Genomic DNA, 17,316 nt, shown 5'->3' with positions numbered 1-17,316 from the left:
TCACCTGTCTCTGGGTGCTGCTGCATGGCCAGCTGGAGGAGTGGCACCGGGTATCACCGAGGCTCTGTGCATATCGCTGAGCCAGGGGAGGCACCCGGCACAGCGGCTTCTGGTGGCCGGGATTCACAAAGCCCTCTGAGACCAATCTGCATATTGGCGGCAGGTGCCATGGCTAGGTCTTCTGCCTCTTCAGACACGTGGGAAGCGGCGCCTTTCATTTCATGTCTCCTGGTGTGGATGTGGAATTTCTGAGAACTTTCCTGGAAGCAGACGTTCCTTGGACTGGTTTCTCACCCTTGAGCCTCATCACTCTCTGCTTTTGCTCCTGTAATTGTGTCTGACATCATGGAGTCACTTCTGCAGCTCACCGTATCTCAAGTGCCACCCGCAGGCCCTGCCCCCCATGTCTCCCATCCCCCCTCAAATCAGTGGGACAGTTTTACAGTCTGCATGTCCCAGGCTCCTCCCAAGGGGAATAGGAAGTGTGCAGCCAGTGGCTCAGCTTAAGGCATCCTCTTCACCAGGAAGAATCTGAGCTTGCCGGGGGAGCGCACGGATGCAGTTGCCGTCTCGTGGCCCTGGTGTCCTGGGTGGTCCAAACAGCTCTGGTCAGGAGCACTATGTGCTCATGTTTGGGATCCTCAGTGGCTTCTGAGCTTTTTTTTGGCGATGTGCTCAGTGCCCTTGGCCTGCTGCCTAGGCCTCTCCTCACCTTCAGTACCTTTCTCCCCAGAGATGCTCCGCACACAGCGCTGCGTTGGAGGCTTTGGGCCAAGCAGGCTCCTGCTCCTGCGGGTTGGCAGAGGCCCATCTGACTTCTGTTAAGTGATCAGAGTTCCCCTCAAAGCCTTCGCCATGGGCATGGCATCTTCTCTGAGGGACAGATGAGGGCTGGGGTGCAGTGCCAGTCACTGTGCCCAGTGGAGCAAGGGCTTGGCACATACAGGCCCCGGGTGGGTTTCCAAGGACCACCTGTGCACAGAGAATGCAAACTCGCCCGAAGCAGCCTGCCAAAGAGCCCGTGAGCTATAGAGCCCTGTCACTTTTTCCAAAAGAAAGAGACCTTTAGGTTTGCATTTACTGTTCCCACCAGCCGAATGCAGTTCCTTGTTGAGAGAGTGACACAGGGCTGACAGGTCAGCTGGACTGTGGACATTGTCACACTGAACTTGCACAGAGCTCTGGTGCCCTGTGCTGTCCCTCCTCTCTGGTGTTTCTCCCTGCCACAGCAGTGTTGGTACGTGAGAATAGGAGGCGCTCTTTTTTTCTGGAATGTTCTTTTCTAGCAACTAGATGATTTCAAATGTGTGAGACAGTGAGGAGCAAGTGGTGTGGACCGATCAGGAGAAAGGGACTGCGACTCAGATAACAGCCTGTGGACAAGGTGGCGAGGCCAGTCAGTGGGCTGCCTGGTGAGGGGGAGCAGAAGGGCAGGCCACCTGCAGGCAGGGAGCAGCCCATGGTGGGATTCTGTGACCCGGATGCCCCTCCTGGCTCTCCTGGGGCGCTTCCCTGTGATTCAGAGCGACTGTCATGGGAGGTGATGTTGGTGTAGGTGTCTGTCCTGGGATGCTGGGGAGTGTGTTCTTCCAACCAAGGTCTGTTCTGCCAGCCACTGGCACCATTCACTCAACACTTCATAGATTGTACATGTCCTGTGTTGATTTCTTTTATTAAACTGGGAGTTTGTTTTTTTCTTTCTTCCTTTTGCCCTTTGGCTGTGGGAAGGATTGTTCGTGTAGAAAGCCAAGATAATGCCAGGCGCAGGAGCACACACCTGTAACCCCCGGGTGAAGTAGGCTGAGACAGGAGGATGGCGCGTTTGAGACCAGCTTCAGCAACTTAGGCCCTAAGCAACTTAGTGAGACTCTGTCTTAAAATATAATGAAAAGGGCTGGGGATGAGTGGTTAAGCGCCCCTGGGCTCTCTTTCCTACGAAAACCCAAACCAAATAAAAACAAAACAAAATAAAGGCATGATAATAACTGGGTGCTATTAAGGAAATGGAGATAATTGAAATACTTGATGAGAAAAGGAACGAGCATGGAACTTACCCAGATTAAAGTAGCTAATCATGAAACTATTTTAAAAAAATCAAGTTTATACACTGTTTCTTTTTTTTTTCTCTTCTACCCTAAATTCCAAGCAACTATTGTTGGTAGCCTTGTGAATCTGGTAGTCATTAAAAACTGAAGGTCCAGCGTGGTGCTGAGGAGTGCCTGGGCCTCCAGAGACCTCCCGTGGCCCCTCCCGTGGCCCCCTCTGGAGGGAGAGGAGCCGACCTGCCAGCAGGGCTCTAGTCCCAGGACAACCCCGCTAAAGGCAGCTCTTCCTCTCCCTGTGTACACCCCGTTGTCCTGGCAGATCTGCTCATTTTTCCCCACCCTGTGGATCAGCAAGCGTTTTCCGGCCTGTTCAGTGTGTGCTCTCTTAGCAAAGTCTGAAGGGTGTGGGTCAGGGTTGTTAGGAGGGGCTGGGGAGTCATCGCTATCTGAACAGCACGCATGATTCTCTTCATGATTCTCTGAGTTGACATGTTTTCCAGAAGAAATTCTAGTACCATCTTTCGGAGCCATCTAAATCCTATAAAATAACACCAGTGTTTCAGGCCATAAAAAAATATGTCCCCCGAGAGCGATATTTTTAAATGTGTGTGTTACTCGGTTCTAAGTCTTCTGCAGAGCTGCTGTGAATCACTGTTTTATGGAGCCTAATTCATTAAAGAGAATTCAGCCTACACTAATGACACGGTAATTTAGTTAATCTAATGTATATTCAAAGAAGAAGGAAATCTTGTGACCTGCCATTCTCTGTTCTCAGTGCCAATTAAACTGCTGTTTATACAGAAAGAGAAGCTTGGGATTGTCCTGCCCTGGTCAGAGGCTGGTCCTGGGCAGGGCTGGGACCTAGTGCTGAGTGGCGGTTCCAGTGTGCTCCCGTGGGTGCTGCTCATACCTTCCCTCCCAGCAGTGGGGTTCCTGGGCAGGGTGTCACCAAGGCTGAGCCTAGGGCTTAGAGGCTTTAGAAACTCGTGTCCCCTAGCCTGGGGGCATTAGTAAGCGGAGGGATGTGTGCTCACACCCTTATTCTCTGTCCAGAGCTGTTTCTGGGTACAGTGGAGGACTCACAGAAGCAATTCAAGATGTAGCACACCCCTAAGATAAGACCAACCCACAGAGCCTCTGGACCAGACCAGGGAGGACCTTCCCAGACTGCATAGGTCAGGATGTCTCAAGACACAAAACGTGCTGACGAAGATGCAATCAAGTCAACCCTATCAAAATTTAAAAGCTTCCATTTTTCCACGGGCACCATTTAGCAAATGAAGGTGGGCCACAGCTGGGAGGAGGTGGCCACACAACTACGCATCTCCATTCAGGGGCTGAGGCTTGAAGGAACGCTGGCTGCAAAGTTCTTAGAAAGAGACAGCTCAATTACAAACAATGGACAGAGGATATGAGCAGATCATAAGGATGCTCAGTGTCATTAGTCTAGGGAAATGAAAAGTGAAGTGACTGTTACGTGTACTCTACACCTGCTAGAAGGGCCCAGGGTAACAGCAGCAGAACCCACCACACCTGCCAGTGCCGAGCTGGCAGGAAGCAGGATAGCTGGTGCCTTCAGGGGTTCTTGGTTGGAGTCTAAATTAGCAGCTCTACTTTGGAAAACAGCTTGGTGGCTTGGAGACAGGCTGCTGCCGCGGGACCTCCTGCTTTGACTCCTGGCTGTGTATGTCTATAGACTGTCTGTAGCCACTTTATTCTCAGTAGCCCCAGACTGGGCACGCTCTTCAGCTGGCCAAAAAGGACAAGTGAATTATGATGTCCTCATTGAGTAAAATGACTCTGACCAGAAGAGGCAATACATGTTGTGCAAAGGGAGATTTCTGAATTATATGTTGGAGCCACAGGGGTCTGACCCACAGGAGCACGTGCCACGCAAGTCCAGCTGCAGGCAGGTCCACTGCTGGTAAATGGGCACCGGGCCTGGGAATCGGGAGGGTTCCCATGGCTGGAGGGGGCACAGGCAGATTTGTGATGGGCTTGTTCTGTCCCATTGCCTCTAGTTTATGTCCCCAGTGATGTCAGTGGGGACAGGTCACAGGCACCTGCTCTTGCAGCTGGCTGGGTGCTGAGCAGACTGTGACCTTATTACATGATGTGTTTGTGATGGAGGACTTTGAAGGTGGCAGAGATGGCAAGGGGTATGTGCTGAGAGCCATCAGGAAGCGGCAGGCTAGGCAGCAAAGGCCTCTGGGCAAGAGGAAGTTTGTATTGTGGGTCCTCCACTCCCGCCCAACAGAGATTGAACCCAGGAGTGCCCTACCCCTGAGCCACATCCACAGCCTTTTTGTTTTTATTTTGAGACAGGGTCTGACTGCATTGCTGAACTTGCAGTCCTCCTGACTCAGCCTCCCGAGTCCTGGGATTATAGGTGCCACTGGGCCCAGCTGTGACTATAATTTCCCCGATTGCCAACTTTGTACCAGGCATCTGATAATTCTTACAATGATACTAAAGATGGCCATTTGTATTCTAGTTTGACAGATGAGTAAACCAAGCAGGCAGAAGCTTAGGGGCAGGCTGGGGTTGGAATCTGTCACGTCATGAGACCTACACTCTGCTCCTGAGAAAGAAGGTGGCGGCATGCTTACCCATACCATCCCCTTTCAGGGCAGCTGATGGGTACCAGCTGCTGCCTGCTGCACAAGGACAGTGAAACGAGTTATCAAGGAGCTTTCTCGAGGTTCTTCAGAGTGGGTGGTGTAGCCGAGAGTTGAAACCCGCAACACACACGTTTTCTCTGTTGTGCTCCTAGTCACAGGACTGGCTGTCCCCTAGAGAGAGCAGGGCACGGACTCTCCTGAGCAGGGCAGGAGTGACTTAGATCAGTCCTGCAGAGCCCCTGGGTTCGTGTGCCACTGGGTGGGACCTGTTCTTCCAGGGACTTCAGAGCCCCTGTCTGGGTCTGAGTTTTTTTCTCGCATGATTTCTTGGGTATGTTAAGATCCTCACACTCCTTGAAGAAAACCAAGGAACTGGGCATGACTGCTAGTGTGCCACCTGTGTGACTTATGAAGGACAGTCGGTATCGATGCCTGGTCAGTGACCATACTGAGAAGAGGGGGCCTGGGCACAGGGGGTTGGGGCACATGTGCCTTGTGTGCTCCTGCTATCTAAGGGAGATGTTTATTCTCTTCTAAAGATGACGCCCACTCCTGTGCTTTGGGTTAGCCACCTGCCTCAGCATGCCAGTCCTGAGGACTGTTGGCAGGCTTTGTGGTCACGAGGACAGCTGGCCTTAGTTTTGTTTTCATCTCAGACCCCATCCTTCCACTTCCCCTTTTCACTTCTAGGAAGGAAGGCAGTGCTTGCAGATGTCTTTATAGTGGGGAAGCAGCAGCAGACACTTGGGCTGGCACAGGTAGGCAGATTCAGAAGACCGAGAAGGCACCCCTCCCTAGGACACCTCCTGGGACCTCTAAAGGACTAAGTGTCGTTTCCATATTCTCTTTCTGTCATCAGTACTTGCAAAGGCTGTCAACCATCCCAGGCTTATGTTAGAGGTGGGCGGGACCAGTGCTGGCTGGCTGCTGATGAGATCTAAGTCTCTAACATCTCTATACAGGAAATAAAAGTGCAATCCAATAAGTCATGATACACCCAGGAATTACTGCCATGACCAGCCACTGTCAGCCCTGCGGGGATAGTGACAGTGTTTAGGTGTGGCCTCTGGCCTCTAACCTGCTAGAATGCCAGCACCCCCAGGACAGGGTCCCTAGCATCTGGGACAATAGGTGCTGCACAGTGAGGAACCCATGTTTGTTGAATGAATAAAGGACAGAACTGTCCTTAGGGTGGGAAGGGGATTTTGTCCCTCCTGCATAGCAGCATGGAAATAACCATCAGAAGAAGCCTGAGGGAGCTCACTCCCAATCTCTGACCTCAGGGCTGGCCTCCCTGGGAAAACCCCATAGGCAAAGGCCGAGTCTTCCCACATGGTCTCTCACTGTGGGAGCTGGACTCGATTCTTGTCTGCTTGCTGTAAACAGTCTCAGAATCCAGTGAGGAGCAGGTTATTTGCCGGGTGCCACCCTAAGTGTCCTCTGTACCCATGATGCACTGACCCATTTGGGCAAGCCTCGGAGGCCACATGGCTCCTCTATCTCTCCCCCCACTCTCCCCATCTCGCCCTCTCTCCCTCCCTCTCTCTCCTTCTCTCTCTCCTTCTCTCTCTCTTTCCCCTTCTCTTCCTCTCTCCCCCTCCCTCTCCCCCTCCACACTCTCTCCCTCCATCCCTCTCCCCCCTCCATTGTCTGTCTCTCTCTCCCTCCCCCTCCCCCTCCCCCCCTCTCCCTCCCCTCTCTCCCTCCCCTCTCTCCCTCCTCTCTCTCCTTCTCCCTCTCTCTCCCTCTCTCTCCCTCTCTCTCCCCCTCTCTCTCCCTCTCCCTCCCTCTCCCTCCCTCTCCCTCTCCCTCCTCTTCTCCACTGCCTCCCTCTGTCTCCCTCCCTGTCCCCTCTCTCCTGCTCCCTCTCTCCTGCCCCCCTCTCTTCCTCTCTCCTGCCCTCTTCTCTCCCTCTCCCTCCCTGTCTTTCTCTCTCTGTCCCTCCCTTTCTCTCTCCCTCTCCACTGCCTCCCACTGTCTCCCTCCCTCCCTCCATCCTCCTCCCCTCTCCCTTTCCCTCCCCCTCTCTCTCCCTCTCCCTCCCTCTCTCCTGATAGCATCAGGTCTGTTTCATTGGGTGGCAGCCCTCACCCCTCTGTCTCCCTATGTGAAAGCTGAGGGCCCGAGTGTGATGTGAGGCCTTTGATGCTTTCCAGAAACAACAGCTGGGCGACTGCAGGGAAGAATCAAAGGCCAGCAATTTAATTTACTCTGAGCAAAAGCCGAGATTTCAAAGGAATCTTAATTGACCAGATCCAAGGATAGGTGACCAGTATTGTGTTTGATGTTGGAAGAGCAGGTGGCTGGCTCTGTGGGAAACATGGTTTTCTGTGAATTACTAGTGTCGCATGAGGATGGTAAAAAAGAGGTGAATGAGTTACTTCCTAGGCCTGTCCTCTTCCAGGGTTTTAGTGGGGAAGAGGAACCGCCCAGCATGGGGGAGATCTGATAGGATTGTGGGGGCCTGTGCAGGAGCCTCGGCCCCCAGAATGCCGGACCTTGGCCTCTCACTCGAGGCCCATGGTTTGGGGGCACACTGTGAAGACAGGGAGCTGGACAAAGCGGGCTCCTCTAACTGCAGCTCAGACTCGGGGGCAGCAGGCCTCTGATACCCGTGGGGGCTATGGTGTGGCACCCTGGCCGCAGACCATGTCTGACACACGGAGCCCCTTCTAGCATCCCGCTTGCACTGGAAGGGTGGCCATGTCCTTTGTTTTCCAACCAGGACATGTTTGAGATAGAAAGGGAGCACACTTTACAGTTTTCCCAAATAGCAGGGAAAGCTGGACGGGTCCAGGACCTGGGTCACTGTATTTGGGAGCTGGAAGCGAGGATGCGGCCCTGTCCCCAGGATGGCACGTGAAAACTGAGTTCTAGCCCTGGAGTTTCCGTGTTGTTCCCTGGTGATGCTGATGGGCCACGCTTTTAGGAATGCGCTCCGCAGATGTGGCACTCGTGGGTTGAAGAGGAAATTTATGGCTGAAGGGACTCCTGTAGCTGTCATCTCCTGCACTAGCCACTCTGCAGGTGAAGATGCCAAGTGAATGAGCCTGTCATGTGAACTGTCCCAGGCCGGGGCAGTCCTTGGAGCATGGAGACGGCAGGTGCTGCTAAGCTGAGCCTCTTTGCCCAACTACCCAGGAAGCACTGGGGCTGGAGGCAGCAAACCTGACCTCTGGGTTCTCAGAATAGAGCCCTGGGCCTCAGAGGCCCCCACCCAAATTCACCCAGGGAGCATTTTATCCAGTGAACCTAGTTTTAGGGACTCGTATTCTGTCTACTCAGAGGTCCACATCAGCATCTTGGGTCAATCAGAATGTCTTGACCCAGCCTCCTCCCTCCTGTGATCCAGAATAATCACATTAATAGTTAATGTAATGATAGGAGCTTGCTGATGGCTACATTGATGACAGCAGTCTCCTAACTGCATTGCAATAGGGTCTTGGGGGGGGTGGGGTGCTAGCATGCTGTTGTGGGTTCTCAGGGTTCCGCTCCTATTCACTAATTAACCAGCTTAGATTGGGAGACCTCCAGCGTCGTATTGGAAAGGTCTATGTGAAAGTGGGGTTCATTGGTAGATGAAAAGTGTGGCTCTCGGGACATCAGCTTCAAGGTCACCAGGAAATTTGTTAGCAATGTGAATTTTAAAGGTCCAACCCAGACTTAGTGAATGAGAAGGTCTAGCTGGGTCCAGCTCAGGGATAGATAGTGGGTTTATTTATCTATCTGACTATTTATTTTTAACAATCCCTCCGGAGATTCTCAGGATTAAAGTGTGAAAGACACTGTTGTGGCAACACTGTTTGTCTTATCTGTTCTGACCCGCTCTACAGGGGTGCTGAAACCTCTGAATTGTGGTCCAGTAGCTTGACATGTAATTACACAAGCTTTGGCTTGCTGAAGTCCTCTGACAGGGTGGAAACAGGGTTCGTCCTTATGACCAATGCTTCCCACATTAGCTCGTTAAGGACGTTGCAGATATTATCAGATCTTACCCTTGCAGCACTGAGGCTCAGGAGCTGGGTGTCGCTTAGGGTGGACTGGGCCTCAGCGGGAGGCTTAGTTGGTGCCTTCTTTCCCAGGGGAATCATCAGCAGTGTGCCCCCCTAATTCTCTCAACTTTCAGAGGCTCTCCCCCCTCTGCTGCTGCTCCCCTCCTTCCTGTTCAAAGATGCCCGTGATAATTATAATCTGATGTTTTTACTGTATCTTTTGCCAAAGTGTATGCATAGCACTGGAGTAGACATTTTCATTGCTTAGGAATTAAAAAAAAAACTGTCTTAAAAATACATGATTAAGGGTGGAAGTAGTCGAAGAAGATTGGGAGGGTCTAAGGTCCTAGGGGTTGGTGACTGATGGCCGGATGGGAGGACAGGGGGTTGGTGACTGGTGGCTGGGTGGGAGGAGATAAGGGTTGGTGGAGTGGCAGGAGACGTGTGGCCCTGGCATAGCTGGCCAACTGTAGTCCTGTGGGGTAGGGGTCCTGTGTGTGCCTGGGGATGTCAGCTCTTGTGAAGTCTGAGAGGCAGCCTTGCTGAGGCTGGCTGCGCCCTGGGTACCTGCTTCCTCAGTGTGCAGAGAGCTCAGCGGCACTTCAGCTATGGGAGCTCTTTCCCCACCCTCTGCCACTTCCCCTCAGGGTGTGTGTATCCAAGTGTCTCGGTGCCCTTCTTCCTCACTGAGGCGAATGGACACACAGCCTGGGCTTCCTGTGTTAGACAGTCTGTACCTGTGTGTGTGCACTGGGGATATTTGTGTACGTACTTAGCAGTTTCATTGAAGTCTAAGATTTTGTGTGTTTACAAATCCTAAAATAAGTTGTTTTGATATTTTGTAGTATTGCCTTCTTATTTTTAACTTTATGTCTACTTTTAGTACTAAAATGATTTTCAAGTTTGTTGTTTTTAAAAAGATGAATTTACAAACTGTAAGTAATTTCTTTTCCAGTGGGGTTAATCTTCTCCACAGGATTAATTGTCCTTGTTTAAAATGTACCTACCTAGATGTGGTGGCGAATGCCTGTAATCTCCACAGCCTGAGGGGCTGAGGTAGGAGGATCACAAATTTGAGTCTAGCCTCAGTGACTTAGTGAGACCTTGTCTCAAAATAAAAAGTGCTGGGGATGTGGCTCAGGGGCACAGTGCTTGCCTGCCTTGTGCAGTGCCTTGAGTTCAATCCCTGATGACCCCCGCCCCCAAATCCACACACAGGCAGACTGAGCCACCAGGAGATGGCATGGAAGCGGTTGAATATGCTGATACTGAGAGTCTGTGCTATAATTCCACACATGTAATTTCAATGTATAATGTTTAAAGTATTTGAAGTACTTTAGCTGATTAGTCATAGCCATGAGTAGAACTGGACATTTTGCTATGCACAGGGTATTTTTGTGGCTTATAATTTTCTGTAAAGATTTCCAAAATATTTTTCCGAGTTGCCAGGAGAGTTAACTTTCCCAATACTGAGAAGACCGACGCTTGTCCTCTCTGTGTACAAATAGATACGACTCTCTGTGCACACATGTAATTGCTAACAAAACACACGCACTCTGACTTCCATGTAATATTGTAGTAATGAGTTTTGTAGTCTTAAGAAAGCAATTTTGAAACACATTTACAAATGTGTTTTTGAAATGTTTGCCTGGGGGGTGAGTGCCTTTTCAGCATTTCCTTCAGTGTCTCTTCGTTAGGGATACAGTTGACAACCACAATTAAGGATCCCAAATAATCAACAATGACAGTAGTATTTCAGGCTCCCTAAAGTCCACAGATGCTCAATAATAATAATAGCAAGTCTATTAACATGACAACCAATTATAGCTCTCAACAAAAAATGACTTCCCTAGGCAGCTCTGGGGGGTAACCCCCCCTCCCGCTACACTGCCAGCACTGTCGCCACCTTGGCCACTGACTCCCTCCCCCATCTATTCAGGTGGTTTCCCAGAGAAGTTCTTTCCCTACCTGTTCTGGTGCTTTGCCTGGGAGTCAAATGGCGATCATTTCAGAATCCCTCTCAAGGTGGAGACCTGAGGAGCTCTGTTGCAGAGTTCTGTTCATCTTCAGGAGCAGATGAAAATCAGGAACTGAGAGAAACCACGAGATAATGGGCTGGCCTCTGCTCTGCTGCAGCGGGCAGTTAGACCTGGTGAGGCTGGGAAGTGGCAGCGCGTTGGGAGGCCTCGATGGCTTGGTGTGTGGGTGTCAGGCTGACCTCTGACCTCTGCACAAGTTCCTTTTCCTTCAGTAATGCAAAAACCATCTACTTTTTTTTTTCTTTTTCAAAATTTCTGCACTTTCTCCCACATCTCTGTATCAGCTAGTGAATGAACAGCCAGGCAACAACCCAAACAGTTTTTCTTTCCTAACTCTGTCATGGGGAACAGACCCAGTCACCCAGGAGGAGGCTACAGGGCCCACCTGGTGTCCCCAGCTGGATGCTGAGTGGCGCTGCCTGAGAATGCAGAGGCAGCCTTGGCTAAGGAGTCATTATGACACTAGTGAGTCCCTCTAAGTACACCACCCCTTGGCACTCATGGGAGAGGGTTCCAGGACCCCTCAGATGCCAAAGTCCATGGATGCTCAATTACGCCCCTTACAGAAAATGCCTTAGTGTCGCATGTAACCATGCAAAACTACTTCCACCAGCTTTGCTTTTCTGCTGTTGTGACCAAAAGACCTGACAAGAACAGCCTTGGGGGAGGAAAAGATTATTTGGGGCTCACGATTTCTGAGGCCTCAGTGCATAGATGGCCTTCTCCTTAGCTCTGGGTCCAGGTGATGCAGGGTAGCTTTGAGAAGGGGTGTGGAGGAGGAAAGCGGCTCAGGACATGACAGTCAGAACTCACCAGGAACAAAAATGTAAACCCTAAGGCACACCCCCAAGGCCTACCTCCTGCAGCCACACCTACCTGCCTGCAGTCACCACCCAGTTAATCACCACTGGAAGGTTAATGCACTGACTAGGTTAAGTCTCTCCTGGCCCTGAGCCTTCTTGCATTCTCACACAAGAGCTTTGGGGACACCTCATACCTAGACCATGAAAACATCTTCCTGTATACTTTAAATCCTCTCAGATTACTGATACTACCTAACGCAGTGTGAATGCTCTGGAAATAGTCATTGTGTATTGTTGGGTGTTGTGGCAACGAGAAGTCTGCCCACGTTCAGCACAGATGCAGTTTGTCTTTGGAGTGTTCTCCATGTGTGGTTGGTTGAGCCCCAGAGTGTGGAACTCATGGACACAGAGGCCTTCTCAGTGTGCATGACTCAGAAGGAAGGAAAGCTCTGACCTGAGAGGTGCCACGGCCGCCCCTGTATCTTGGGGAGCTTGCTCCAGCTATCCCTTGGCCAAGTCCCGGCTCAGGCTCACATCTGACGTTCACTTTCCCTGTGCACATGAGCTGTTGGCAGTTGCCCTCGGGCACTGTGGTCAGTGCTGTGACAGGACAGCCTCTGGTGGGGTGCAGGGTGCTTGACAGGCAGCGAGGCAGTGGCAGCTGAAGCAGGCCCTCGTTCTTTCCCTCACGAGGTGTGTTTTCTTATTTTGTGTCTCATCTACAAACTTAATAGTCACGGTTGGTCCTCAGAGGCCTGAGGGGCCTGGAGCTAGTGGGAAGTCCCTGCTTGGCTCCGTCAAGGGTAACCTTTTGCAGACCTCCCAGACCCATCAGCCCTCATGGCTACTTTGACTGCAGGGATGGGGACTCTGCTATTGGCGAGGCCTGTCCACCTTAGCTCCTGAGGTCTGCCCTAGGAGATCACTTTAGAGGCCAGTCATTACTAGGGGCACTTCAATTCCCAGATGGAGCACTCTGTGTCGGGGTGGGGGAGCTGCTTGTGCATGGAGTCTCTAAGTGGGGGTCGTGTTCACTGGGCTGGTGGCAGGTACCCGCTTGTGCTATCCTGTCCCTCCTGACTTTCTGTGAGGTGCTCCACATACCTGTCACTGAGGGTGATGGGTAGGACGTTTTACCTTCCTTGCCTGGAGCTGCTTGCATGTCCTCTCAGTTCCAGGAGTCTTGAAGCTAGAGGTCGTCCCTCCAGTGGGTGCAGGTGAGCTAGTGAGACCCTGGGGAGTAGGGGGACGCAGGAATAGGCTGGTGCAGCCTCCTGTGGATGGGCCAATGTGACCTAGGCTGCTGCATGCGCTGTCCTTAGCACACGTGTGTTTTAGCCCATTGAGAACTTCCGACAGTCCAGTGGGCTGGGTAGATTCCCTTCTTCCCCCAGTCCCATGTTTTTCTTAAAAAATGAGAAAACCGAGGCCTGGAGAGGCCAAGTTGCTCCCAGAGCTGGGATTGGAGCCCTGGAAGATCATCTCCCCAGCCTGTGCTCTGACCCTTTATTCATGTCTCAATTTAAGACTCGAGACCCTGTGTAGGCCTAACACCTCAGGGGCTATCCCAGAACCTGACTACGCCATATTATGCTGGGACAGCCACTTAATGACCCCTGTTTTACAGTCTTATTGTCAGGTACCAGGGCAAGGGTGGTAGAGAGGGAACCGCCAGATAGCCACCCAGAAGGGAGGCCCATCCTTAAGGTCACAGACAACTTGCACACCCTTGATAGGGGAGCATTGAACCCAGAGACGTTTTACCACTGCATCCCATCCCCAGCCCTTTTATTTTGAGACAGAGTCGTACTAAGTTGATTAGGGCCTCACTAACTTCCCCAGGCGAGGCTTAAACTGTGATTCCCCTGCCTTAGCCTCCTGAACTACTGGGATTGCAGGTATGTGCCATTGCACCTGGCTCTGTGTGTGCTGTTAAGGTTGCATGTCTCAGGACAGACTGCCTACCTTAGTAGTTTGGGCATGGGGTGCAGGGATGGTCTTGGGGTTCTTCTTTCCATGTTAGGAGAACCTTTAAGGGAGAAGCCCCTCTGGGTGATCCTCCTCAAGTTGCTGCTACCTGTGGTCTCTGAAGCGTTTAGTTCTCTCTGGCTCTTTGAATGCCTGGTTGACGGACCTGACTGGCCTATCACTGCGGAGCTTGTTCACTACTGATTCCAAGACCTGCTTCAGAGGAGCAGAGCTAGAATTCTGTGTTTTTGACTAAGGAATTGCTGTTTTCAGACATACAGGGGCCCTTCAGAAATGAGGCAGGGTGTGTGTCCCTGCGCTCCTCTTCCCTGCCTTGGGGCCCCTGTTCTAACACCGGAGGGACTTTTCTCTGTCCTGCCTTCTACCTGTTTCATCTGTCCATACCCAGCTGCCTAGGCCCAGAATCCTGTCTCTGTTGCTTTGAACAGTTGTGTGGATCTGTGGCTTGAGAACAGAACTTTTGAAGGACAGGGTGCTCCTAGGGTGGTGGTAATGAGAAAGACTCAGACGGTCGAAGCAGCCACAGCCTAAGGCAGCCCAGGGAGGAAGGAAGTGGGCCAGAAGGGGCGTCTGTGTCCAGGGTGTTTACACAGGCCCAGGACCCTCATCTGGAGTGCTTGGGACCAGAAGCGTTTCTTCATTTCAGGATTTAGGTATAGACTTCACTGGCTGAGCAGCCCTAATCTGGAAGTTTGAAATGCTTCGGAGTCAAACTTTTTGAACCCAACATTGGTGCTCAGGAGGTTCTGAATTTGGGAGAAGTTTGCATGTGGGGATGAGGGTGCCCCACTTGCATTCCGTTGTGTCTTCTCTCGTCGGTTTTTCCCCACTGGATGTCAACAGATGGCTTAAATTTGGTCTTCTGCTGGGCATGGTGATGCACACCTGTCATCCCAGCAACCCTGGAGTCTAGGGCGGGAGCATCACAGGCCAGCCTCAGCAACTTAGACCCTGTCTCAAAATAAAAAGGGCTGGGATGTGGCTCAGTGGTTAAGTACCACTGGGTTTAATCCCCAGTACCAAACAAAACAAAACAACAACAACAACAACAACAAAACCCAAAACAAAACAACCAGGAAACTAAACAAAAGTAAATCTGGCCTTACAACATCAGCTGTTCCGACTCTCATTAGTGGGGGGGCCTAGCCCATCCTGTCACCCAGACTTTGGAGACTCTTCCTCCTGCAGCTTGGAGCCAGTGGACGCACAGACATGTCTGTGAGTGTCCCCAGCAGGATTCACAATGCGTCTTCCCTCTGTCGTGCTTTTATGTAAGGTTGTGCTGGGAGTTTGTGTTCATGGTTGAGTGCAAAGATCAGCTTGTAGGCCTCTTTCTCCTTGAGAAGTCGACATTAGCATCTTATTGTTTGGGGGGAATTTAGCTCGACAGGCAATATTTATTGACTGTAAAACCTTCATATGTCCTTTAAATTAGTTATCTGTGGCCTTTACCAGCACAGATACCTTGGCTTCAGTTAACACTCAGCACCAGAAGTAGTACAAAGTAATAAGAAAATAGTGATAACTACCAGATGGGCATGGTACTGTCTTTTAGGAGTCTTGTGCCAAAAACTTAATGAATAAGTAAATAAAAGAAAAAAATTATAGCTAAAATGGTCCACATTTGCTTTCCCCTGACCTGTGTGTTTTGATTCATGCTAAGCAGTTCCTGTTCCCATTGCCCCTTGTGGAATCCTGACCGTACAGTTCTGTGGGATTTCATCCTGGTGGTTCTTTGTTTTTGTTTTTGTTTCGTCAAAACTGTCCACAGAACCCTGGTGGCGGCTGGCCCAGCCCACCAGACCTGCACGCACACGCTCCCTGCCGCTTTAGCTCTGTTTCCAGGCAGAGCTCTGTTCCCCCTCGTTGGAAATGAGACTGGCTATATATAAACCCCCCTGAGTATTCAGACTGCAGATGAGCGGGCCCAGCACATGTGATCCCAGATGTGCTGTTATTGTTTCCAGGGAGCTTGTATCTGTGCCCATAAAAGCTCGCTTTTCTCAGCCTGATTCCATAAACATACTATTTTGTTTGTTATTCCAAAATTCAACTCTGTGTGATTCTTACATCATGATTTAGAAACTTTTTTAAAAAAGTAAACATCAAGAAAACCTCAAGGTTAAAGCTGCATCCCAGCTCTTCCTAGTTTCTTTGCTGGGTGGAGAGTGAGACAGGTGTACCTGTCCCTCCCCACCTGTCCCTGCTCCCTGACCCCTCCCCACCTGCCCCTGCTCACTGGCCACTCCTCACTGGCCCCTTTCCACCTGCCCTTCCCCACTGACCCTCCCTACCATCCGGTCCCCACCCTTCCCCTTCCCCATTGCCCCTTCCCCACCTGCCCTTCCTCATTGCCCCCTCCCCACCTGCCCCCCCTTACTGGCTCCTCCTCACTGGTCCCTCCCTAGAAGCCCCTCCCCACCAATCCCTCCCCAACTGACCCCTCCTCACTGGCCCCTCCTCACCTGCTGTCCCCACCTGTGGTTTGGAATGGGTTCCTGTGAGCCTATGGTTTTTCAGTATGCATAATTCACTCAACCAGTCTATTGATGGTCATGTGAGCATTTCCCCAAGAATTCATTTTAACCCCATAGCCGCTATTTACTGGCTTACATAATTTTTTTTTTTAAAGAAAGGCCTCAGTGTCCAGTAGTTTATCCTGGCACATGTGTTTTTAGCTAGGGCTGGGGTGGTCCCCAGAAGAATTCCATGGGCAGTGAGAGAGCCCAGTGGGGTGAGAATGCAGAGGATCCTAGCACAGGGCCCGTGACACACCACAGGACTGTGCCCCGAATGGGGCATTTCAAGGAAGGGAGAGTGGGGTCCTCTGAAAGACCTGTCGGGCCTGCCTGCTGAGTGCCCGTGGACTCACAGAGTGGGGAGAGTCAGCCTGTAGGTATTGAGGAACAGCGGCATCGCAAAGACGCGTCATGCTGAGTTGTTCAGGATTCAGCCATGTGAAATTTGGGGGGATTGTAGTAAAATAATTGATAATGTGCTTTTTTGCAATGTGGCTGGACAACCTTGTGTATAGACCGTGGCTTTCTGTGTCCTTCTCTGAGGCATTAAGTCCTGCCAGCGTCCGTTTATGGACTGCTGTGGGGCTGGGGAGAAGGAGCCACGTCCCGGGCACTGCATGGTGAAGCACTGCTCCTGTCAACCTTCTCCTGATGAGTGACGGGCCCAGAAAGTCTTTGGCAGGCATCCTGCTTTCACCCCAGGGTGACATTAAGAAAACCTTCTGCTGCAGCACCACCACCTTCTAGAGGCTGAGAGAAGCAGCCATTTACAAAAAGAAACCTATTTTAGGGACGGTTCACAAACCTTATTACTTTGGTGTCAACACTGATGTCCAAGGTCATGTCATGAGTTAAATACCTTTAATTAGTTGAAATATCTTCACTTTTAATTAGTTGATGTGCTCAAAGAGTTTTTTTTTTTTTTAAAATGGTTGATGTTCTTATTGAATTTCAACTGAAAGAGAAATAAATTTCAGTTGATGTTAACAAGGAATCAAAGTTTTGAACTTTCTTAAAAAACAAAAACTATGGTTTTGGGAAAGATGCTCAGAAAGCAGTAGCAGTAGTTTTCTTTGTAACTCAGGTCTCAGACACGTATCATTTCTTATTGTCTTCATTCTGTTCACGTAGCTTTTAGGACTCACCTGATTGCTGGGTGTGGTGGCACATACCTGTAGGGAGGCTGAGGCAGGAGGATCATAAGTTCAAGCCCAGCCTAGGCAACTTAGCGAGTCCCGAAGTAACTTAGCAAAAACCTGTCTTAAGTAAAAAAAACAAAAAGGGCTTAGGATGTTGCTCACAGGCAAA

General features: G+C 50.8%; 2 protein-coding genes across 8 annotated transcripts in view; one reads left to right on the top strand and one right to left on the bottom strand.

The window, feature by feature from the left end:
• The window catches only part of P2ry14 (purinergic receptor P2Y14), a 33,633-nt gene extending 22,827 nt beyond the window's left edge, over positions 1-10,806 (bottom strand). The window contains exon 1 of the mRNA XM_040269998.2: positions 10,627-10,806. The gene's annotated coding sequence lies outside the window, so the exon portion shown is untranslated. The remainder of the gene's footprint in view (positions 1-10,626) is intronic.
• Positions 1-17,316, top strand: part of Med12l (mediator complex subunit 12L) — a 275,089-nt gene that overhangs the window by 132,369 nt on the left and 125,404 nt on the right. The window lies entirely within an intron of this gene.

This window comes from Ictidomys tridecemlineatus, chromosome 3 (genome assembly GCF_052094955.1).
Source record: "Ictidomys tridecemlineatus isolate mIctTri1 chromosome 3, mIctTri1.hap1, whole genome shotgun sequence".
Classification (NCBI taxonomy): domain Eukaryota; kingdom Metazoa; phylum Chordata; class Mammalia; order Rodentia; family Sciuridae; genus Ictidomys; species Ictidomys tridecemlineatus.
Note: the sequence above shows the minus strand (reverse complement) of the source record. Positions and strands in the feature narration are given on the sequence as shown.